The sequence below is a fragment of the Hemibagrus wyckioides genome, linkage group LG06 (assembly GCF_019097595.1).
Source record: "Hemibagrus wyckioides isolate EC202008001 linkage group LG06, SWU_Hwy_1.0, whole genome shotgun sequence".
NCBI classification, from domain to species: Eukaryota; Metazoa; Chordata; class Actinopteri; order Siluriformes; family Bagridae; genus Hemibagrus; species Hemibagrus wyckioides.
The window spans coordinates 27,899,355-27,924,502 of NC_080715.1; the positions used below are offsets into that span (position 1 = coordinate 27,899,355).

The 25,148-nt window shown below is 36.7% G+C and overlaps 1 long non-coding RNA gene across 2 annotated transcripts in view; it reads right to left on the bottom strand.

The window, feature by feature from the left end:
• The window catches only part of LOC131354117 (uncharacterized), an 84,629-nt gene extending 59,850 nt beyond the window's left edge, over positions 1 to 24,779 (bottom strand). Inside the window, exons 1-2 of one of the 2 annotated variants that reach the window (XR_009204703.1) lie at positions 20,807 to 21,284; positions 20,584 to 20,693 (exon numbers count right to left, since the gene is read on the bottom strand). This is a non-coding gene — a long non-coding RNA (uncharacterized LOC131354117). Of the gene's footprint in view, positions 1 to 20,583; positions 20,694 to 20,806; positions 21,285 to 24,580 lie in introns of those variants that run through there. The other variant, XR_009204704.1, reaches the window with a different exon arrangement.
• Positions 24,780 to 25,148: the final 369 nt, after the last annotated feature.

The following is a 25,148-nucleotide window of genomic DNA, read 5'->3' on the forward strand; positions in this document are numbered from 1 at the left end:
AAAAGAAGGTGGAGTCTTGAGAAGGAAAAGGGGCCTTCAGGAGAGATTAATTATTAAAAAACATACACAATTCTTATATGCTGTGGTGTTGAGGGTGTGGTCAAGCACCATTTAAGGAAAATAAGGTGGAGTCTTGAGAAGAAAAAGTGACCCTCAGTAGAGAGTCATTATTATAGAATATACAGGATTCTTATATGCTGTATTGGTGGGGTGTGGTCAAGTGCCATTCAAGGAAAAGAAGGTGGAGTCATGAGAAGAAAAAGTGACCTTCAGGAGAGATTAATTATTATAGAACATACAGGATTCTTATATGCTGTATTGGTGGGGGTTTGGTCAAGCGCCATTCAAGGAAAAAAAGGTGGAGTCTTGAGAAGAAAATATGACTTTTAATAGAGAGCCATTGTTGTCACAGAACATACGCGATTCTTTATAGGCTGTGCTATTGGGGGTGTGGCCAAGTGCCGTTTGAGGTAAAGAAAGTGGAGTCTTGAGTAGGACTGGGTGATTTCATGCCTAAATATCCACAGTACACCTGTGTGTGATTAATGATGCTCAGGTTATACAATATGTTGTGAAAGAGAGCTTGTTCATGTCAGAGGTTGAAAGCGCTGTAACTTTAGTGCAGAGTGTAGTTTAAAACTGTGTATTATATCGTTGCTTGTATTGAAGTATCATGCAGAAAAAAAATTCTCAATTTATCCACAAATCATGTGTGGTCTATAGGTATGGAGTAAAGTGATGTTTAGGAAAAGTCAGAAACTGGAAAATACGCAAAAATGATGTTTGCTCACTGTAAACTATGATGTAATTAAATTCAGCCAACTTCTCCTCATCACTGCATGAGCTGCTGAACTTGTTGTATGTCTGGCTGCATTGGATGGAAGGTCATTATACTATGTAAATGTGGAGCATCAAATGTCAGTTGCTCCTCGCATGCCGGGCCCTTATTCCACCTTTTCCATCTTTTCACAGATTAATACATCAGATTCACATGACCTTCAGCTTTCGGTTCAGATTTGTGCTCCACTCTCATTCTATCATTCTCTTTCATCTTTTCCATCTTTTCCTCTATTTTCTCTTGTCTTTCTCCTTTCATGATTTCAATTCCTCTCAACTCATCGGTCATATTTTGCTCTCTCTCTCTCTCTCTCTCTCTCTCTCTCTCTCTCTCTCTGGAGAAACTCTCATCATATTTCTTCACTCTCTGCATTCTTCTTCAGTCGCTCTTTGTCTCTCAGTGGAGATTTTCTGATCTACAAGTCATGCCCTGTGAATGCCTGTGATCGATTTCAGCATTGGAGAAAATGCCAGCATTAGGAGATGGGAATCGTAGACACAAATGTCACAGCAGGATTAGGACACAGGGGACACATCACTTGGTGTCTCACACTCAATCTTGCTAAGCACTTTTCGATCTACGTAGTGCTGCTGCTGTTTCAGCTCAAGGGGCAATTCCTGTCCACCGAAGTTGTTTCCCATACCTGAACCGGAAAACTGCTGAAGCGAGGTCATTTCATCTACAATTGGGAAATACGGAATTAAATCGATACCTACACATGACATTTAGGACTCAGGAACAATGCAGTCTAAACTTAGGGTCGGTTAGTTATGTTGCGCTCTAAAATTTTAATCTGATGCCATATGAACTTTCACCGAGCCTGTTCTGCTCTTTAATAGACCAATAGCAATAAAATAAAATCTTTGTGAATCAGTTGGAGATCAATCACTAGTGGAATATGCATATAATAATTGTCTATTATCTATGTTTACATCTTAATGAACAGCCAAACTGGAAGGCTTTTAGAAGGAAAATATAACAGAAGTGTTATACAAATCTAAAGATGCTATTGAATCTATTTAGCAATGTGTTTTTTTTATTACTAAAAAGTTTATATTTTTTTAAACAGAAAGTTGTATTTGCCTTGACTTGAAGGTTAAAAAACAAACAAAAAAATGTAATGATTTAATTGACTTGTTTTTACCTTTTTTTAAAAAAAATAAAATAAAATAAATAAATAAATAAAAAAAGCAATTATTTTCTTTTCTTTCCCTACTGATTCTACTGGAAATAACAGTAACGTATTTCATCGGATATACTTTAAATATATCTGATATAAAAATAACATCTGAAAAAGTAAGAAAATGTATGGTTATTTTTATATCTCTACATTTCCTGAGAAAGTCATAAATCATGGTATGGCCTGTATTAGCACTATAAAGGAAAACGTCTGCACAATCCACAGAGAGAATTCCTCTGATGCTCGCCCATCATCTGAGTAATATATCAGTGGCGGAAATGATGCTTAAAACTTTATAATCCTCATGAATGATCTGGAGACTGTTTTCCTTTTAAAGAAACTTGACTATAGATGAGATCCAAGACCTGTGTTTTTTATAAGATAATTCTTTGAAATTAAATACAATCAGTGGCCCTTTTGCATGCATATGAATTTATTAGTACATCCATTAAAATCACACATCCAAGTTTTCATCTCTCTCTGTGGATCAGCTTTACATCAGAGAAACCAAGACGAAACTAGCGGAAAGGCTGGAGCAGATTGAACAGACTCCCTCATATTAGTTCCTCAAAGCTGCAGTGACTCAAATTAACACTCTTTACATCTATGCTGAACAGAAAAGTATCTCAAATGCAAACATTGAGGCTAATCATCATCAGAAGACCAGATTGGGGTTTACCAGTCCTGTCAGCAAGAAGATAAATCTGAGGTTAAAAAAAACAAAAACCTTATTTATGGTAGAATCGGAATTTTCGTAAACAGAGCAGAGTAAATCCATGGACACGACCTGGCATTGGTCAACGCTTTGAACTGGTGGGATGAACATTGGAACGCATCTGAGTGTTGTTTTCTGACCACCAGCATCACTTCATGGCCACAAATGATCTATTAATAATAATAGTAATTAGTTTCTGGAGGATAATTCAGACTCAAACCAGGTTCAACGAATACAACAATGCATCCAGTAGAGCACCTCTGGGATGTGGTAGAATGGGAGATTCACAGCATGAACATGCAGCTGAATAATTTGCAGCAAGTCTAAGAAGCAATCATGTCAACATGGAATGGAAATCTCAAAGAAATGTTTTCTCTGAGGAACACTGAGGAATCTATGGCATGGAGACTTAGAGCTGTTTTGAGAGCCAATGGGTGAGGTTCTAGTAAGGTGTTCCTAATAAAGTTTACATAGAAGAAAATTTAAAAATAGTATTCAAATAATTTTTCCAGCTTACCCCCCAACACTTATCATGATCTGTTTTCTGTATTGTGAAATGGCTAATTATCATTGTTTATTTATTTATGTATTTATTTATTTATTTATTTATTTATTTAATCAGAGATACCCTACACACATCAAGTCATGTCAAGTCAAGAAGCTTCACATATCATGATCTGTCTTCTGTATTGTGAGATAGCTAATTATCTTTTTTATTTATTTATTTATTTATTTATTTATTTATTTATTTATTTATTTATTTATTTATTTATTTAATTATTTATTTATTTATTTATTTATTTATTTATTTATTTATCAGAGACCCCCCCCCACAATTAGCATTTCATGCATTTACAAAATGACACTAAAAAATTGCTCAAGGGAGAACAATAAAAGAATAAACGTCACTTTAATCTAGAATGTAATGAGTAGCTGAGGAGGGGAAAAAAAGAATATAATAGAAAGGAAAAGATTATAATAGATTGTGTTACTTTTAATTCACTTTTGAAAGGTTCATAATTAACAGTCTGCAGTGGAGAAAAGATAACAAGTGAACTTGGTTATCACATACATATATACATTTTTTTTTTAATTCTTTCTTTCTTTCTTTCTTTCTTTCTTTCTTTCTTTCTTTCTTTCTTTCTTTCTTTCTTTCTTTCTTTCTTTTACACAGGAGCTAAAAGAAACTCAATAGTAGATTATGTTGCTTATGAGATATTTTCTTAGGTGCATATAATTAATGAGCTGCATTAGTGTGAAGTAAACATGCTGTTTTATTGTATAGCGTGTATCGAAGGGGGCCACTTAAACAAAGTATGTGTAGCACCTGACAAACGGAACAGCAAATTACGAGAAAGACAACGTAAAATAAGGACACTTGAAAAAAATCCAGCAACGGCATCGCTGCTTCTTCAGCACACTTCGGCTCACTCTCATTCTCTCCTTGTGATGAGGTGATAATTAAAGTAGTTAAATGGGGTAGCTGTGCTAGAACTGTGTAAATGAAACACCCTTCTCTCAACTCTCTCACACAGACACACACACACACACCCCAATCTCCTCATTTCTCATATTCTAATATACACTCACTGACCACTTTATTAGGAACACCTCTACACATACACATGGTATGGTATGGTATTCCAAAAAGTGACTTACAACTCTAGAGTTTACACATAATGGTGCAAAAAAAAAAAAAACTCGAATGTGTGACAGTTATGTCTGGAAATGCCTTAGTTGATCAGACAGGTCCAATATCGTTGGCTGGAAAATATGGAAAATAGCCAGATTTGATCAAGCTGACAGGGAGGATATAGTAATCAACCATGATGAGCAGAAAAGCAGTAGATCACTGTACAGTATATAACTGCATGAATATACAGTGTTCCTAATAAAGTGGACAGCAAGCTCAGATAGACAGCCAGTCAGCCAGCCAGACAGACAGACGTCATTAGATGTCTCCCTAAACACATTTCTCTTTTAATCCCCTTTTCCGAGTCTGTTGTAGGTCAGTATTTTCTCCTTTAGGTCTGTAATAGCTGTTTTGATCCAACAAACTGACAAACTGTTTGAGTTTCAGGCCTCAGATAAAACTTTAACATAAACATGCACTGGTGATTTAAATCATCAACTTCTTCTATCTAGTTTTGCTGAAGTGTGCATGTTTTTAATGGGTCATGAGACTGCTCAGAAATAAAAAGTATTACTTATTTATTAATAAAATCAAGCAATTGTTGTATTCAGTGGGAATTAAGATAATTGCTGACATTTGTTTATTTATTTATTTTTATTTTTTATTTTTATTTTTTTTTGCACTTGACTGATGGTAACTTCTTGTATCTAGTTTTGCTCAAGTGTGCATCTTTTATAATGGGACATGAGACTGCTCAGATATAAAAATATTAATTATTTATTTAAAAAAATCAAGCAGTTATTATAGTCAAAGGGAATTAAGATAATTGCTAAAATTATTTATGTTTTTTTTTTTCAAGAAAGGGAGTGCAAACTGTCAGTAACTTGTTTTCCTCAAGTGTGCACATCTTTATAATAGGTCATGAGACTGCTCAGAAATAAAAGTATTAGTTATTTATTTACATCAAGCGATTATTGTAGTCAGTGAGAATCCTGGTAATTGCTGACTTTGTTTTTTTTTTTGTTTTTGTTTTGTTTTTTAAAGCAAGGGGTGCACACTATTGCACTTGATTGATGGTAACTTCTTGTATCTAGTTTTGGATTATATATGAAAAAATTTTTTTTAATTAATTAATTAATTAATTAATTTTGACATTTCCATTAGCTTCCCTGGAGATGAAACCTCCTCTCTTCACCCCTTGTCCTCTTTACAGTATCTGTACCAAAACAACATTGGCACACACACACACACACACACACACATACACGTACACACACACACAGTCCCTTCTGTCCCTCTGGCTCTGGCTCCTTACCCAGAATGCCATTTCCTGTGCCCCGATATGATCAGTGCTGAGGCCCAGAAGCACTCTGTGTTCTTTTCCCATGATTCCCGGGTGGCACAGTGGGCGCGCCTATCGAGCCAGGATTCTCACAGCATGGCTAATGAGAATTTACATGCTTTTATAATCGAATTACACAAGCATAAAAAAGTGAGTCAAAACTGCCTCATTAAGGCAGTTATTTAACATCAGAGAAGAGTTTTCTTTATTTATGAAGAAATAATGCTGCATGAATTATTCCTGTTTACATCAGCGGCGTGATGTAATCATCGGGGGGAAAAAATAACAAGCAGAATTACATTTTGTGCTGAAAATTACATCTAAGCTAGATGAGAAGTGACTAGAAGAGAGCTCTGGAATTAGTATTCAGTGTGTATGTGTGTGTGTGTGTGTATATGTGTGTATGTGTGTGTGTGTGTGTGTGTGTGTGTGTGGCTTTGGTAAATAGTGGAAAGGATAATACACAGTGGAGTTTTTAAAAAGGCAAAGCTCCTTTTTTTCTGTCCTCTGTTTCCTATTCACTTTTTCTCCATCTCTCTGATGTGACAGTTCGGTCTTACTCAAGCGAATTTTACCAAGTCACACTTCAGCGTAGCTCCAAGTGTTCCCATGACAACCAAAACACTGTCCACGTCCACCGGAATGAGAGTCAACCACTCAGCACGGCAACCTTAGGAGTTGCCAGTTCCCTAGACGCTAAACAGGAGTTTGTGTGTGTATCCATGTGTGTGATTTCCAGACATCTCAATCAGGTGCACAAATCCCAGTCTTAATTATCGCAGGCTTAATCAGAGCTGTTCTGCTGAACATGTGGAACGATAGACAATAGAGAAGTGACATTGTCCAACGTTAAATCTATGGAGAATATATTTACACGGACTCATTTTGTAGCTATCGAATGAGGCAGGATCTAATCCACACATGCAGTTAAACAGCTAATGGATAGATTATGGAAATCCTGTACTGAGATTTAATACAATCTTAAACACAGGATCGCCTGCGATGGACTCCACGTCTTTTGTGCATCCATTTACGGCACAAGTGGAGGAGAATATACTAAACTGTGAAGCACATAAACAATGGATAATGTGTCTGACTATGGAGCAGAAGGTTCTAGGTTCTCCTGGCTGGCTCACCTGCCTTTAGGGGCAGTGGTTTAGCTTCCCACATAACACTAAATATATACATACTGTACATTTGTTTCTTTTCTGTACCAGCAAAGTAGCCCAATTGTAACAACACCACTCAGATACACTGTGGGTAAGCATACAGATCTACAGCATGTTTAAAAATGCTTTTGTAAAAATTGCGGTTTTGAGATGTAAAAAAATGGCACCAACGTAGATTATGTCAGATCTTTTTTCTTTTTTAATGTGACCTAGCAACCAACAAAAAAAGAAATGGAAAAAAAATAACTCTTAAAACAACCCTATTATTATTATTATTATTATTATTATTATTATTATTATTATTATTATTATTATTATTATGAATAATAATAATTTATTTGTTATTTTTATTTATATATATATATATATATATATATATATATATATATATATATATATATATATATATATATATATATATATTTTTTTTTTTTGGGAAAAGAAATAACCTGTTTGCATTTTATAATGGGTCACAGGACTGCCCAGAAAGTAAAATATTAGTTATTTATTCATTAAATCAAGCAATTATGTTTACACCACAATCAATGACACGGTTCTGATTAACCCTGGAAAAAATAATAATAATTAAAAAAAACAAAAAAACATATCTAAGCCTTAAATCACCCCAAACCATGTGCCAAATGTATCATCTTCTGAACAAAAGACAAGGTAGGACTTTTTGGGAATATATTTTTGTGCAAAAATAAAAGAGTTTTTCAAACAAAGAACACATACCCACAATGAAGCACAGTGGTGGCAGCATCATCCTATTATCATAGTGTCATACTGCTTCTCTTCAGACTGGACTGAGGAGCTAGTCATTGATGACTCCAAATACAAGTCAAGTTTGGCAGAAAACCTGAAGGCCTCTGTGAGACAGGTGAACATTTTGCATCTCCCAGCATGATAACAAACTAAAGTACAAATCCACATCAACAAATGAATTCAACTAGAACAACATTTTGGAATAGTTCATTCAAAGACCAGATCCAAATCATACAAAAAACTTGTGGAATGACTTGAATATGGCTGTGCACAGGAGATCACCTTGTAGTTGAATAAATCTGGATTTTTACAAGAAAGAGTGTGCACACTTGTGTAAAAGCACACTAGGCTGCTGGGTGGTTATTTTGTTTTATTATGTATGAATGAAAAAATGTGAATTTTGCTGTTTGCTAGTGGGACAACCAGTCAGACTGGGAATACTGGGAATATTAATATTATTATTTTTATTATTATTATTAGTAGTAGTAGTAGTAGTAGCAGCAGTAGTAGTAGTAGAAGTCTTATTATTATGCTGGTTTAATAAACAATAGATGGCTTGCACATAGTGTAGCAGATACTGTAGTGTGAAAAGTGGAAATTCTCCTAATTTACAGTAATACAGTGTAATGTAATTGACTGATGGAAAATGGAATTTCCTTCTGTTTTTATTGAGTCCATGTTGATGATTGAATGTCTTTGTCATGTTCCACTCCACAGTGGTGGGTAATATGAAGCTCTTCTGAAAGTAGGCACTCAGGACCTTAAGAATCTTTAAGAAGATATATCTAAAATACACATTCGTGTGAAAATTTTAAATCCAATAACACACTGATTAGTTTTTGAATCACTGGACTATAAATAAATTACCAAACATTCAAACAAACAAAAGAGTTACGATTGTGTTTGTTGTTGCTCTAATAGTCATTAATGTTAATTAAAGTCTTGTTTAACATTTTCATTAAACAGAAAAAGTACCTCAGAAAATGTCAAGGGTTTGTATTCGAGTATTCAGCATCTCAGCATTGCCTTCTTTTTAGTTATGTAATCATTTACTCTGAGTGCTGTGTATAAGAAGAGTTAAAGCGGTTGAAAGTAAAGTCAGGGGCTGTGGTAGTAGTGTGTGTGTGTGTGTGTGTGTGTGTGTGCGCTTTTTTTTAAATAAAATCCAATCCACATTTCAGAGTGGATTCAATCCCCCTGGCATGTTATGAACAGTACAAAACATGTGTCTAGTCTCTATCATAGTCATTACTAACCATTAAAGCAGTAGAAATGGAAATCGGCTATGCTGGAAGGCCAACGCTATTAGCTGATGGCCAAATGGCTAATGCGAGCAGCCGCGTGTAGCATGTCATCACTCCTCGCTGTAGTGTGTCATCACTTTCCACACAGCAATTCTCTGTTTATTAATGTTTCAGAGTATGAGCTGGGTGGGTTGATGGAAACCTGCACACTTCACTGTGGCTGTATGAAGAGTTAATGCAGGTGGAGAAAGATGTTCTTTGGATGTTTAAGGTGTTATAAAACAGTGAGTAGGAAACAGCCATGCTCTGAGAATGTGTGTGTGTGTGTGTGTGTTTGGTTGGTGTTTTTAAAAAGGTTTTCAATTTCTTACACCTGATGTGATGTAAATATTGCACGTTTGGTGTTTTTACTTGGCGAGAGACAGAGAGAGAGAGAGAGAGGGAGATAGAGAGAGAGAGAGAGAGAGACAGAGAGAGACAGACAGAAGACAGAAGACAGAAGACAGAAAGAGAGAAAGAGAGAGAGAGAGAGAGAGAGTCTAATGGCTGCCTCGCTATAATCGGTCAGCAGTCTTGGGAGGGCCATAAAAACACCCATAAAAGTAATAATGGCTTCACTGAGGACAAATGAAAAGAGAAGTGAAATCGATGCAGGGAGGACGGAGTAAAGAATAACTCCTGTCTCGCCTTGGTTCGACAGCTGCTGGCGACGACCGCGATGTACAGACTAAGAGAAAAAAAGGAATTCCTTCATAGAGTAGATTGATTAAATACCATAAACGAATTTAAATATAGATTAAACAGCATAGCATGTGTTGTCAAGATATACATTTCGATATTTTCCTGATTGAAGTGGAGCACTTTAGCGAAAGTGAGAAAGCTTAAAACATTTCGAACATGATAATGGAATTAAAAAGCTTGACGTAAAAAGCTTGAAGCTTGGCTTCATGGCTCCCGGGTGCTTGGTTTGATCCTGTGTAGAGTTTTACATTTTACAGTTTACCAATTTCTAAAAACATGCCAGGCAAAATAGAATTTCTATCATATTTTAAAACATTTCTTGAAGAATCCTAAATGAACTGACAAAATCCCACAGGATGGTTTCAACAGGAAGTGTTATATTATAAGTTCATATTCATATTCAGTTCTATATGGGAATTCAATATAGATTCACCTAAAGATTCACTTTTCCACTACACTCTTAAAAAAGAGGTTCCTCTGGGTTCTATATAGAAACTGGGGGTTCTGAACTTCTCACAGAAAAGGTTCTACTGTATGTAGAAGCTTTGCAGAGCAATGAGCCTTTTAGATTAAAATGGTTGAGATAATATTTATGAATGATATACACTGATCAGGCATTAAATTCTGAGTATTGAGAGGTGAATGAGACTGATTATCTCCTCATCATGGCACCTGTTAGTGGGTGGGATATATTAGACAGCAAGTAAACATTTTGTCCTCAAAGTTGATGTGTAAGAAGCAGGAAAAATGGGCAAGCGAGAACCACCAAAAGCAATGGGCACATGAGTATCAGAACTGGACCACGGAGCAATGGAAGAAGGTGGCCTGTTCTGATAAATCACGTTTTTTTTTACATCATGTGGAAGGCCGGGTACATGTGCATCGCTCACCTGGGGAACACATGGCACCAGGATGCACTATGGGAAGAAGGCAAGCTGGCGGAGTGAGTGTCATGCTTTGGGCAATGTTCTGCTGGGAAACCTTGGGTCCTGCCATCCATGTGGATGTTACTTTGACACGAACCACCTTCCTAAGCACTGTTGCAGACCATGTACACACTTTCATGGAAACAGTATTCCCTGATGGCTGTGGCCTCCTTCAGCAGGATAATGCACCATGCTACAAAGCAAAAATGGTTCAGGAATGGTTTGATGAACACAACAACGTGTTTGAGGTGTTGACTTGGCCTTCAAATTCCCAGACCTCAATCCAATTCAGCATCTCTAGGATGTGCTGGACAAACAAGTCCGATCCATGGAGGCCTCACCTTGTGACTTACAGGACTTAAAGGATCTGCTGCTAACATCTTGGTGCCAGATACCACAGCACACCTTCAGGGATCTAGTGGAGTCCATGCCTCGACGGGTCAGGGCTGTTTTGGCAGCAAAAGGGGGACCAACAAAATATATTAGGCAGGTGGTCATAATGTTATGCCTGATCAGTGTATTTTATCAAATAATATATTACAGATGACCAAACTGAGGTCCAATAAGATTCTAAAACTGAAATAAGAACTAAAATTATTCTAGTAGGATTGTTTGACAAGAGTAGGTGGATTAGCTGTGTGACCCAGACCAGGATACAGCACTGAAGATGAATAAATAACTATTTTTACCTGGTTTCTTTCATCCATGTTGATCACTGGATGTCTTTGTCATGTCTCGCTACATAGTAAAGGTTAATATGAAGCTCGTATTTGTATACTAAATACAAGAATTTGTGTTTTTATTTGCTAGCCTACTAGAGGCAATATACTGTATTTATTGAATATGAAGTTTAAAAAATTAAAAACTGTTATTTTTTTCCACACAAATGTTTACTTTAAATCTTTAAAGTAAATGCTGATTTCAAACCCATTTCTGCTCTCTGAGGTGCCCCAAGTGCTCGTTCATAAGAGTCTAAATGAGTCTTGACTCGTTTTATATCACTCTTGAGATGATAAAACAATTCATTTATTTATACTGATTGAAAATGTCCCATCTTTGTTTAACTTCAGTGTACTGATATAAAGTGTGAAAACTTTTAATATATCAGCATATACAGATAAAATCAGCATCATTCCACAAGCGTGGTCCAGTTCAACCTTCAAAGGAATCATTAATGTTTAAAAGTTACTTAACGATTCATGTATTCAAAGACCTCATAGCTAATCAGATAGAATGAATTGCTTCTAATTTTTTTTGTTGTTGTTATTGGGTTTTTAAGAAGGATATCTAATGGCTATAGGATATATAAATGGCTGGCTATTTTGCATTAAGAATGCAATAAGAGTGTAAATAGTAAGTGGGAAGAAAAAAAAAGTTAGTGAAACTTTCTTCATACAAAAAAACTTACTGATGTGCTAAAAATGTTGATACACTTCACACACATGCTCACACTCACACAGTCAGGTGCAATGTCAAGCTAAATGGGGAATTTTAGAGAGACAGTCTCATTAACACTCGGTGGGGAAAGATTTTAAAAAAAAAGCTGCTAATTCGTGACGAGAAGCGAGAGTAGAGTTTCAAAAAGTTTTGGATTGACAAGCTTGTCCTTACTGCACTTATTATATGTAGCGTAGTGTTGATCAATCTAATTATAATCACTGTCATGATCATCAACACTGTTACGATCAGGAGCAGATGGTGAACACAAAGCAGCTATTACAATTATTTTCTCAGAATATTCACAGGATGTTAATAATAAATCCTTAAACCAAAAAAAAGAAAAGTGATACATGATCGTAAGCTAAATTTGGCTATGTTTGGAAATTCAGAATAAAATCCTTGGATCTCCATCCTTCCATTCCTTTCCCATACATCCCATAATTACCATTTCATTGATCAATTTGAAAATAATCAGGGCCTGTATTCATGAAAATTCATAGTGCAAAGAGTTGCTCCTAGTGACAAAATTCAAAGAAAGTTCTTAGAAATGTGGGCGTTTCACCTTAAAAAAGATTTTATTCGTAAAGCATCTTAACCCATAAAAGAGTTCTTAAGATCAAAAATCTTATGGGGGGGGGTTAATAGGCTTACGAGTTTCTCTAGCAATAGAGAAGATGGCTAAAAGATGAAGAAGATAAAATATTTAATAATGCCAGTGAGTTAATAAGACTTGCAGATTAGATCATTATTATTGTGACCGATCCTATTGTAGATACGCTAACATCTCAGAAACAGAGCCGAAGTGCCATAGCGGCAGAAATTATATAATTTAGTGCTACGTCTGAGATGTTAGCGGTCCTCTAATATGATCGGTCACAAACAAAATCCCTACACGTTATATACTCAAATATCTTAACATTTTGACAATGTGACGGCTAATAATAGAGTAAGAGACCCCATTTAGAAGCTTAAAGCTCTTTTTTTTTTTTTTATTGGACAACTAATCACAGTCCTGCCTCCTCCTTAAAACAAGAGTTGTTCTGAGATTGATCCTGAATCACTCTTAAGCTAAGATTCCTTAAATGTTTAAGCTAAATTAGGAGCTCTCTTAGATGATTCTTAGAATCTTTAAAAATACGGATTGTGAATGTTTAGTAAGGGTTGTTTCTGGTCATCGGGTTTAACTGAGAGTTGTGCTATTCCAAGAATTAAGTTAGCTGATCGAGTTTAATACGGCGGATCAGCAGCTAGCCGTCTGTCTGGGAATACGATGATGGAATATGTCTCCAGGCATAGAAGAGATGGCACTAATATTTCATTCAGGCTCATTTATGTAATTGAGAGTCGAGGGAGGCTTATGCGGTCTTGTCAGCGTTTACATTAGCACAGATTTGTTGTTTTATTTAAAAGAGAATGAACACACTATGGGCTGTATTCAGAGTCTGGGATTTCAAAAAATGACCTCAATATTTACTCTGGGAAGGTCACTGCTCTTTTTGGAAATGCTGCTCATTAATGAATACTTTCTTATTCCCAAATGACAGTGCTTTGTTTTTTTATTTATTTATTCATTGCTTTTGGAAGCCAAAGACGCATTGGAGCTTAATATTTGAGCATGAAACAGAGATGAAACTATCATGAAAACTGGCGCTGGACATCATACTGCTTCTCGCTGGGGCTGCTGAGTGGCGTAACAGAAAAAAAATTCATCTTATTGTCAGGAGATTGCGAGTTGAAATCCCAATGATGCCAGAGCCATCCATGACCAGGAGTCCTGGAGAGCTGAAAATTGGTCTTAGAGAGCAAAACTGGCTGCTCTTTAGGTGGAAGGGATAACATTACTGCTTCTCCTGACAATCAGAGAGACAAGTGTGAATTTAGGTATGTAGAAGAAGGTAGATGAGTTGATTTATCTTAAAATGTGTTACTCTGGACAAGCTGCTATGGCTTCTAGGTGTCTTCAAAGAGATGGTATTTTCTTTTTTTTGTCATCTTATTGATGTATTCATTGACAAAGACTTTAAAGCACTTCTGTATGTAGCTCTGGACAAAATGTAAATAAATGAAGGAAGCATGTGATCACTTTCTTCCACTCTGATCGATAGATGTTGTGTAATAGGGTAGATTTACATTTCTGTTGTACACCCTTATCCTGAGCAATTATGGGTTAAGCGTCTGTGTGGGGCCTTGCTCAGGGGCCAAGAAGTGGTAGTCTGGTGGACGTGGGATTCAGAATCTCAACATTCAGATTATTAGTCCAACACTTTAACCGCTAAGCTAATACATCTCGTAGATGATAGATCTACTTGGTGGTTGAGAAATTTGTGGAAATAAAAGCAAGAAAATGTAACTTGCAGTCTGATTATTGGAAAGCATTTTGGTGTTTACTTACTGTCTGTATCTAAGGCCTCTAAATATGGCTTGATATCATTTATTTAATTCTAATATTCAACATTTTCAGCCATTTTTTTCCATACTGTTTTTTCCCCCAGCATTAATGTGGAATATTTTTAATGCATTTGTTAGTCAAAATGGACCAAAGACACATCGCAAAAGTCCCGATTGTCCGATCTCAATTTGCTGAAGCGCCGCCAATGCAAATTGACCTCGAATGGAAAGCACAGGCCCGACCGTGACACTGCATTTAACTTTTCTCCAGGCTTGAGGGCGACGTGTGTACATTCATGAACAGGAGGGTGTATATCCAATACTCAAACCAGACATAAACTGCTCGAGGTAGAGCACATGTTCGCACACAGATTGCACAGTGGAGCTGATCGAGTTAGTGCCGGATGCGAGGATGTACGTGCGATGAATCGAGAGGTACTATTCCATATCAGGGACCTGCAGATTTTTGCAATGCACGAGACGAAACCCGACAGATTCAAAAGTGAATTAATAGATTCAACCGACACAAATTCGGAGTCAACATACGCTGTTTGACAAACCAGAGTTTATATTTACTTAGTGCTCATATTTTGACATTTCTGGTGTTCTTTGACTTTTCCTTTTTTTTGGGTAAGATCTCTAAAAAAAACCCCTCTATTCTCAAAGATCTAAAAAAAAAAAAATCACTGTCTTAACATCTAACATCTGCCAAAAAAAGTATTGGAAAGGGAAAGCAACATATGAAGAGCAAGAAGGAGAAGAAGAAGAAGAAGAAGAAGAAGAAGAAGGGGGGGGGCAGAGAGAGAGACAGAGAAAGAGAGAGAGACAGAGAGAGAGAGAGACAGAGAGAGAGAGAGAGAGAGAGAGAGGGAGAAAGAGAGAGACAGAGAGATAGAGAGACACAGAGAGAGAGAGAGAGAGAGAGAGAGAGAGAGAGAGAGAGAGAGTAAGAGTGAGAGAGAGGGGCAGATAGAGAGAGAGAGGGAAATAGAAGGTGAAAGACGTTCACAGCCGCCCACTCTTCTTGGCTCGTCACAGAAATAACACGCTTGCTCTTGTGTTTTCCTTCAGTTTTGCTCTCTTCCACACCACACTGACTGATACATTTATTTATGGCTTTAGTCCTTTATATGTATATATATAACTTTAACCTTTTCTCATGACTGACACTGAGCCTTATTTTCAGTAGCACCTTAAAAAAATCCAATGCAAACACCTAACAACATAACTGCAACATCGCGTAAACAACAGATGCAAAATAAATAAATAAATAAATAGAAAAGTATGAACGTCAACGGACTTCTACAGTCGTAATTAACGCCGTCACTCACTGCTAATAAAGAAGACGAGGATATATATACGAAGACAAAAATCTAGTTTCAGTTTAGTGTAGCTGTTCAAATTGTCACCAAAGCTGTCTTTTTTTTTTTTTTTTTCCAATCCAATTTGTCTCTTCTTCATCTGCTTGAAATTTCAGAAGCTCTTTCAACGTGGGCACACATTCAATTAGCGCTCCATTCAGCGTGAATAAACAGTATTCTCACGTCGTCCCTGTAAGCCCCTGTGAAACGCTGGGTGTTTAAGTAAAATACGTCGATGATGAAGTTGAGGAGTGTCAAAGAAGGTTTGTGTGCAGGCTTTTTGATTCTGAATAAAGCCATGGGAAGAAAAAAAATGAAAATAAATAAATAAATCATCCTTACGCTTCCATACACCCTGAAGGACATATCATCATCATCATCATCATCATCAAAAATCCCTACAAATGAAACGATTCATCCATGTTGTTTTTGCCTTGAGCAGTAATGTTTAGCTCTCTATCTCTGGATCAAAATTAAATGGACGCGAATTTACCCATGACCTACATGTGTGAGCACCACTAGTTTGGAGTGTACACTTCATTCGAGTGAGCCCTCCAAAGAAGTGCAGGTGGCTGGTGGAGAACACATAATCCCCACAGTGGAAATAACTGAAGTGTCCTGTGGAATTGAGGCCATTCATGGAGTTAACCTATTGCCGGGGCATATAAATGCAATTCAGCGTCAGCATTTGTGTAGTACTCTACACTTCTCAAGAGGCTTTTGGGGAATAGTGGGGGGGGTATTTTTAATTGTGACTCGCCAAATGAATAAGTTAGAAAGCAAGAGAGAGAGAGAGAGAGAGGGAGAGAGGGAGAGAGGGAGAGAGAGAGAGAGAGGAATCACAGTAACAGATGGCCAAGCATCGCCAATGTTATTTTTGTCGAAGCCTGTAACTTTCACACAGGGAGGGTGAAAAAAAAGGGCATCTCATCATCAGTGCCGGCGAAGAGAATAGTATGAAGATGAGCGTAAAGCTTCTCCCTTTGAAACAGATTGAGAAGAAGGCACAGTAATGACGAGATGACACACTAACCTTTAAATTGAATACCGTAGCACCACACAGACGCTTAAATATAACTTCCTTTCATTCTCATCACTACGTGCTTACACTCGACTGTTTTCACACTCGGCCCTGGAATCAAGTGGAGGAGGGTGGAACGCTGAAATGTTTACACAGAGCTCAGGAAAGTTGTCGCCCCATTCATTGTGATTCATAAGTGGGATTTGGTGATTAATGCTTCTGCCAGTCATATACATAGAAGGCTGTTTATGCAAGTCTATAGATAGAGGAAAGGTACGTAGGTTGGAGAAAACTTGGCGAATGGAATGTAGAGTCATCACGGAGGAGGCAACTTCTTGGAAAGTTCGTTAAACGGAACTGATCTGAGTGTGGAATACGATTTTCTTTCCTTACATTAAATATGCTGCAGCATTCGAACATCCAGCGTCTCAAAGCAGGTAAACAAGGCATCGCTTCTTACTGGTGAAAGCACTGCTGTGTGTGTGATGATGATGATGATATATATATATATATATATATATATATATATATATATATATATATATATATATGTATATATATATGTATATATATATACAGTATCTCACAAAAGTGAGTACACCCCTCACATTTTTGTAAATATCTTATTATATCTTTTCATGTGACAACACTGAAGAAATGACACTCTGCCACAGTGTAAAGTAGTGAGTGTACAGCCTGTATAACAGTGTAACAGTGTAAATTTGCTGTCCCCTTAAAATAACTCAACACACAGCCATTAATGTCTAAACTGTTGGCAACAACAGTGAGTACACCCCTAAGTGGAAATGTCCAAATTGGGCCCATAGTGTCAATATTTTGTGTGGCCACCATTATTTTCCAGCACTGCCTTAACCTTCTTGGGCATGGAGTTCACCAGAGCTTCACAGGTTGCCACTGGAGTCCTCTTCCATTCCTCCAGTTTTAGAAATGCCAATCTGACTACACTGCATGTCTTTGTACTGCTGGAGGAAACCGGAGTACCCAGAGGAAACCCCCCAGAGCATGAGAAGTACATGCAGGCACCAAACCCTCAACCCTGGAGGTGTGAGGCAAACCACTAAGCCACTGAACCCTCTGATATTACTATATGAAGCTCATTAATATTCTGTCTTGACACAGTGTCTAATCAATCGGGTTAGCTGTAGGCCATGTCTATTTTTTTTAAAACTTTAAATGAGCACTGTTACTTTATAATGAATATATTTTATTATTATTATTATTATTATTATTATTATTATTATTATTATTATTATTATTATTATTATTATTATTATTATCTCTCATTCAGTAGCCATTTAATCTTACTCAGAATTGTGGACTTCATCATGGCAACAGTAGGGATTGGGACCCTAGTCCATCACAGAGCACCATGCGCACACACTAGGGGCAATTTAGTCTAAATCCAATCAAAACCAATTGGTGGCCATTTTTAAGGATCAAGGTCCTTTATTTGTCACGTACATGTTACATGCATGTGATGTACTCTAGTGATTTTTTTTTCTTCGTTATGTGTCCTGCAGTTCAACAATTAACAAAAGAAAAAATAGAATATTGAAGAAAAATGTTTGATCAAGAGTTTGGGATCATTTGGTAAATTCCTTGTTTCTCCCTCACATTCCTTTTTCTGTTACCAGTTTGAAACCAGTTTGTGTTGTTCTTTGAAGGGCTGTTCTATTTATTTCTCATTTTGAGCCTGTAAACAAACCCACAACTCCTGATGCTCCAGATACTAAACTAACCTAAAGAAGGCCACTTTTATTGCTCCTTTAATCAGTACAACGGTATACAGCAGTGCTAGCACCATTACAAAATAATCAGTTAGCCTTATAAAATGATTCACTTGGATTAGCAAAAAAAAAACAAAAAAAAAACATGAGATTGCACCAGAGGACTGATGGTTGCTGATAATGTAGATCTTTCTTTCAAAATCATCTGATTCAATTGCTATTCCTATAGAGCAAAGCAAACTTCAAAACTGGTTTAAGTAAAGCAAAGCACACTCATTTATTAGCTTATACCCCTTTCTTACTAAAGATGTGATTACATTTACAGTGGAATCTTGGCATAGGAATTGAATTGGTTCTGGAGGTGAGTTCTTAAGCGAAAATTTGTATTGTGAAATAAATTTTCCAATAAGAAATAATGTAAATGCAGATAATCTGTTCCAGCCACCCAAAATTATTAGCAATATGGCCAATACAAAGCCTATGTAAACTGTATGGCTGCTTACAAAGAACTGACCCAAGCCAAGCATTCCATGTCAAGGCTCCTCACAGGAAGTCGTGCCACCAAGCTTGGGCTAAATATAGAACAGATCCCAAATGCCACCAATCTGTCAACAAAAAAACGTCCGAAAAATCACCTAGCTTTTGAACTCATGCCGAAGGTAACGTCATGGGTTGACTCTTCTGAAACAGCTTTAGAAAATTCATAACCTCGCTTTGGTTGTTTTCGCTTGGCTTTCCACTGACACAAACAAGTTTTGAACGGCTCTCAGAAGTACGCGCAACTTAGCTGGCGTTTGCTTCAGTTTGGTCTGTTTGTATGCCAACTTATGCAAATTTCTTCCAAATTTTAAATTCTCAAGACGAAAATTCGTAAGGGAGTGCATTCGTATGCTGAGGTTCCACTGTAACTTTGGCTCTTTTATCAAGGACACATCGCCATGTCTGAAGCTTATGCAGCATCTACTGGTTCACTATATCTACACAGACACCACAGTTTGTTCAACCTGAAACATCTAAATCCTCTTGGATATAATTTGCTGTCAACAGGCATTAAACCTAAACACACGATGCTCTAACAAAGAGTCCTTTTATACGAGACCCTGAAGACACCCACTTCTCAGATGACACCAAACACCAAATGACCCATCAGACAAAACCAGCAAAGAACAATTTAAGTCATAATTACTGAAGCTGACTTAAGGCTGGGGTTGTTATGAACTTCCAGTCAGTTCCCCTCATTTCGATTCATTACATTTTTATTCATTGATTCATCTGCATTTTTCCCCCTTCACTGACCATTTTCAGCATGCCTTCTGCTGTCCAAGGTTCATTAGATCATTCATTAGATTCATTAACAGGGAAAGCGTGTTAAATACGCTTGGAGAAACACATTCAGGAATGATGTAATGCCAAATTCAAGCAGATGCAGCACAGCACAGCAAAAGAGAGAGAACTGTCTCTAGAAATGAAGCCTGCTTTTTTATTTTAATAAAATAACTCAAAGTTCCTGACATTCATAACCTCCTGGCAGCTTTTTTGAACACCAAGACAAAGACGAGAGAACATTTTTTTATTTATTATTTAGTATTATTTTATTTTGTTTGTCTTGTTAATCCCAGCAAAGTTAAAAAGGTCTGATCTTTTGGGGGAAGAATTTCAAAAACCATTCCTTTTCTTTTTCCTCCCAAAGTTTTGTCTAGCTAAAGTGCCAGAAATTTGTAATATTTATTTATTTATTTATTTATTTATTTATTTATTTATTTATTAAGCACAAAAATAGTGAAATTAAAATAACTGGGCACTTTCTCGAGCCTCTTAGTCAAATCTTAATACACACAAGAATACATAAAGTATATACACCAAACAGGAGTAATTTGTAAATAAATGATCGGAAATATTAAATAATAAGAACATAATTATTTGGATCATTTCCTGAGATTCCAGAGATTCCTTCAAACACAGATTTGCCCAGCTTTCACAAATGGAAAGAAATGGATATTAGATAACCAGATAGGTATTAATTAAATAAATTAGTGACACTAGTGACATTAGTGTGTGTGCATCCTCTTGACCTGTTTAATGAGCCTCATTCTGTGCAGTTTCCAGGTTCAAATGGAGGCCACTCCTCTCAAGTGTGAGAGCCACAAGCTCTTCAACAATTGAATTCCAATTATTCTGATCACTGAGAACAAAAAACACAAACTGAAGACATCTCACGTTGACTAATTGGTCTCAGGAGAGACAAAGAATTTCAAACAATTTCATTTCAATCAGGAGAAAAATATTCAAACACACCATCTTCCTTTCGTCAGGATCTGTAATACGCATTCAGTCCTCTCCAGATCCATGCTCTACCTGCTTACAAGGCTGATTTGTTCTCTTAGTGTATCTACCAGACTATCACACACTAAGCCACACACACACACACACACACACACACAGAAGGCAAGGTGAAACCAGGGAGGGAAAGTGGCCTTTGCAAAGCATTATCGCTTAAGGAACGATTGCTGCTTAGCTCGTCTCGCCTTTCCAACCGCCCACAAATCTTCCTGAAAGCGTCGGCTCGATTGCAGACCACAGATATAAACCTCCTTTATTCTTTCATTTTTATCCCTTCATCGTCACCATCGCCCGTTCCCTCCTCCCACTCTGATAACAGCCAGCTCCTTTTGTGAATACTCCGACCAGCTCGGTAGACCGATCAGATTTCCCGGGCCAATCAATGTAAAGGTATATGATCCCCATCCTGAACCTGTCATTGGACGATGGCGTGTTGAACATTCACTTGCCTGAAATCTAATTGGGTGAAAACACTGTGCATGTGCATCGGGGTAGAAATGGCAAGCCAAAACCTCTTCTGAGGAGAAATTAGCTTAGAATATTTAGCTGGTACTCTCAGATACAAGTACTAATCCTTGTTGCTGGGGTGAGACGTTTAACCCGACAACTTTTGTACCTTTAGTGTGTACAGATGAGGCTGAAAATTTACACACTCCTGATTCTTAACTCTAGATGATCAAGGGCTGTTTTTATGTTTTGTGAGAATTGTTCATGAGTTTCATCTCTTTCCAAACACACGGTACTGATATCCATATTTTCACACTGAGGAACTCAGTACACGACTATTAAGAAAGATTATAGACTTGACTGATTAGATAGACGGGTTCAACACTTGGTTTTTTTTTTGGTTTTTTTTTGCTGCTTAAAGCCACACCCCCTATTCCCATGCATATTTACGAAGCTTCACCCTGAGAATTTATGAAAGATTTTATTGTGAACATACTTGAACATATTTACTCTAATAACATGCATTCATACTGCTGTATGTAAAAGTCTGAAAACTTCCAGTACTGTATATGCTGCAGAACACCAGTATCATTACTTATATATTTACTACACAACATTTACACTAAAACTCTTTCTTTTTACATTATGGCTCTAAAGCATGTTGTATTTGTTGGCCTACCCTGTGATTCACTGCCTATACAATGCCTGGTCATGTGACCTTCCATAGAAAACATGGCTTAATATTAAAAAGTAAGGGATTATTAATATTACATTTATATTACTGATATATAAAATCTCACCATTGCGAATGTGACATGGACGTTCTCGAGTTAAAAGTGATTTGATATTGATGAATTAAAAATCAAAGGCGAATGGTTTATTATTTCACCACTGCTGACTTACTTTACAACACTGTGTGTGTGTGTGTGGTGTGTGTGTGTGTGTGTGTGTGTGTGTGGTGTGTGTGTGTTTATCTTTGACTCTGATCATCCCGTAGTACAGTTGAGACGAGTCTACAGAGAGACCTCACAGCTAGAACTACAGAGAAGCCATTCATCACTCAATCTCTCTCTCTCTCTCTCTCTCTCTCTCTCATGTAGGTCTGTGTTTCCAACTGTGCACTACCACTGATGCCAAAACACAGCAAAACCTCATACACCAGATTTCAATTCCTATACCACCTTTGCTAGATCCTCAGAAAGAAAAATGCTAGAAAATGTCAGGGGCAAATTATCATCACTCCAGATTTATTATTATTAATACTATCATTTTGTATGTAGTTAGAGGGAGGCTGGAGACTGGCTAACTGCCATGATTATGGCTTTTCAGACACTTTTAATACCGAAGAAGAAGGGATAAGAACAAGGGGCACAAAGAGAGGAAGTCAAAAAAAAAAAAAAAAGATGATGGTGTGTATTAGCCAATAAGAGTAAGACTGTAATTAAAGAAAAAAAAATCTACAGTCAACAAGAACAAAAGGATACTGGTACCATTCAATAAGAAGGTAAAAAAAAAAGCTGGCACTAGTTATTAAGAAGAAATTACGCTGGTAGAACACTGACACTCCTGATGACACAAAAGGGGAAAAAATTATTAACTAAAAAAAAAAAATAGTAGACTGGTGACAAATATCCCTTTAACCCACCTGACAATATATTATTATTATTATTATTATTATTATTATTATTGGTCTTAATGCCTCAACAGATCATCTGACATCGCTAACTATTTAATTAACTAAATAAAACTTAATTAAAAACATCTGTATTTGTAACAAACAAATTAATTAATTAATAAATCAGGTTTTGTTGTTGTGGTATTTTTAGAACCTAGAAAATTTGAATTCATAAAATGTTTAGAGTATTGGATTTTTATACAAAAAAGAAGAATAAAACCGTGTGATATTTTCTTAATTCAAAAATAACTAAAAGATTTTCCAACATCATTTTTTAGGACTGTATATTTGGCTGAAAAAATAGAAAACTATAAGCAACCGTGAGCATAAAGTTTATCTATCTATCTATCTATCTATCTATCTATCTATCTATCTATCTATCTATCTATCTATCTATCTATCTATCTATCTATCTATCATGCAATATCTTCATTAATATCTGTGTATTTATAAAACCTCCATAATAACCTATTCTTCTAGGAGATCCATAAAGGCCATAGATCCAAAAATAAATAAATAAATAAATAAAAATAAAAATGCAGTTAATTGTGTTTAATTTAGCTTACGTTCTTGTTTTTAAAAAAATATGTATGACTTACCTAATTATCTATTTTATAGTGTTTAATTTTTCTATTTCTCCTCCATTTTTAACTGTAATTCAATTATAAATGAAGGCGCATTTCTCAGCGTGCTTTTCGAGTTTAAATGAATTTCTATCAGCAGGCTTTGAAATGACTGGTTTCCTGTCATATTAATAATATTAATCCAGAGTCGATTTCAGGACAGTTAAAAAAAAAATTAATGAGACAATGATTTCTGGCAGCAAACATTCTTTTTTTCAACGTCTGTCTCAACGGGGGTGGGATTCACAAAAGTAAAGTTTATTAATAATAAACTCAGAAATAACACTTACCTACTAGTTCCTCAAGAGCTCTTGGTTGCTGTTGTAAAAAGGACATTATCAACAGTTACATTATTTACTGTCCAGTGTCACCCAGATGAGGATGAGTTTCCCCTCTGAGCCTGGTTCCTCTCAAGGTTTCTTCCTCATATCACCTCAGGGAGTTTTTTTTACTCGTCACTGTCACCTCAGGCTTCTTATTAGGGATAAATAGTAGCTTAACTTTAAACTTTATAATTTCTTTTCTGTTTCTGTAAAGCTGCTTTGAGACAATGACCATTGTTAAAAGTGCTATAGAAATAAATTGAATGAATTGAATAGTTTTCTGTGTAATTTGATAAAGTAAAATATATTTAAAGAAAAAGAGATTTTGCTTTAACAGGTGTCACCTTCGCTCTTCTATGGAAGCTTCTAGTGTCTTAAAAAAAAAAAAATCTAAATAGGTGGCCTCGATCAATAGGACATTCATTGCTAAGTAGTGCACAGGACATATTCATTGAGTTTAGCAGTGGTGTGTCTCAGGTTGACCCGTTCTTTAATACTCGACCTCTCCATTAGCTCTACGCTTTTGTGTCCATCTCTTAGTCTCGACTCTGTTTACTGGTTTCTTGCTCTCTCTCACACACACTCACACACATCCGTTCCATTCAGTCCTAGTAAGACGAGCTGACTTGCTTTATCGAGCATGCCAGGGCGGGCGAGTCACCTTAGCTCCGTTGCTCTGTTTCTCCCCGTTTTTCTTTTGCTTCCTCCTGCTCGTTGTCTGCATTTGGGGCACAATGGCGTTCCCACACACGAGGCATCAGGTTAGAGTGCCACTCTCACTTCCTCACATTACGGCTTACAGGATAGAGTGAGAGACAAAAGCGACAGAGAGAGAAAGAGAAAGAGAGAGAGAGTTCTTCCTCATCAGTCAGTGGCTCTGCTGGAGTGTCCTTCCTCACTGACTGGCGTTTGACTGACACAATACAAGCCTTTACCATAGGGAGTTTGGAGAAGCTTTTAGCGGCTTTTAGTGCACAACCACACAGACACACACACACACCAAAGAAAGACATATCTTCTGTATGTACACAAATACACACACACACACACACAAAACCCGACACACACCAAAGCCAGAAATTAATTGCAGGGGATTAGGAGGTGAGATGATAAATAAAAATCATTGCGTGATCTGTAAAATTAAATTAATAAGTGCAACACGCTTGTGCATATTGGGTGGATTCCAAAACCAGCAGTGGTATTTTTATTATTATTTTTTTAAATTCTTT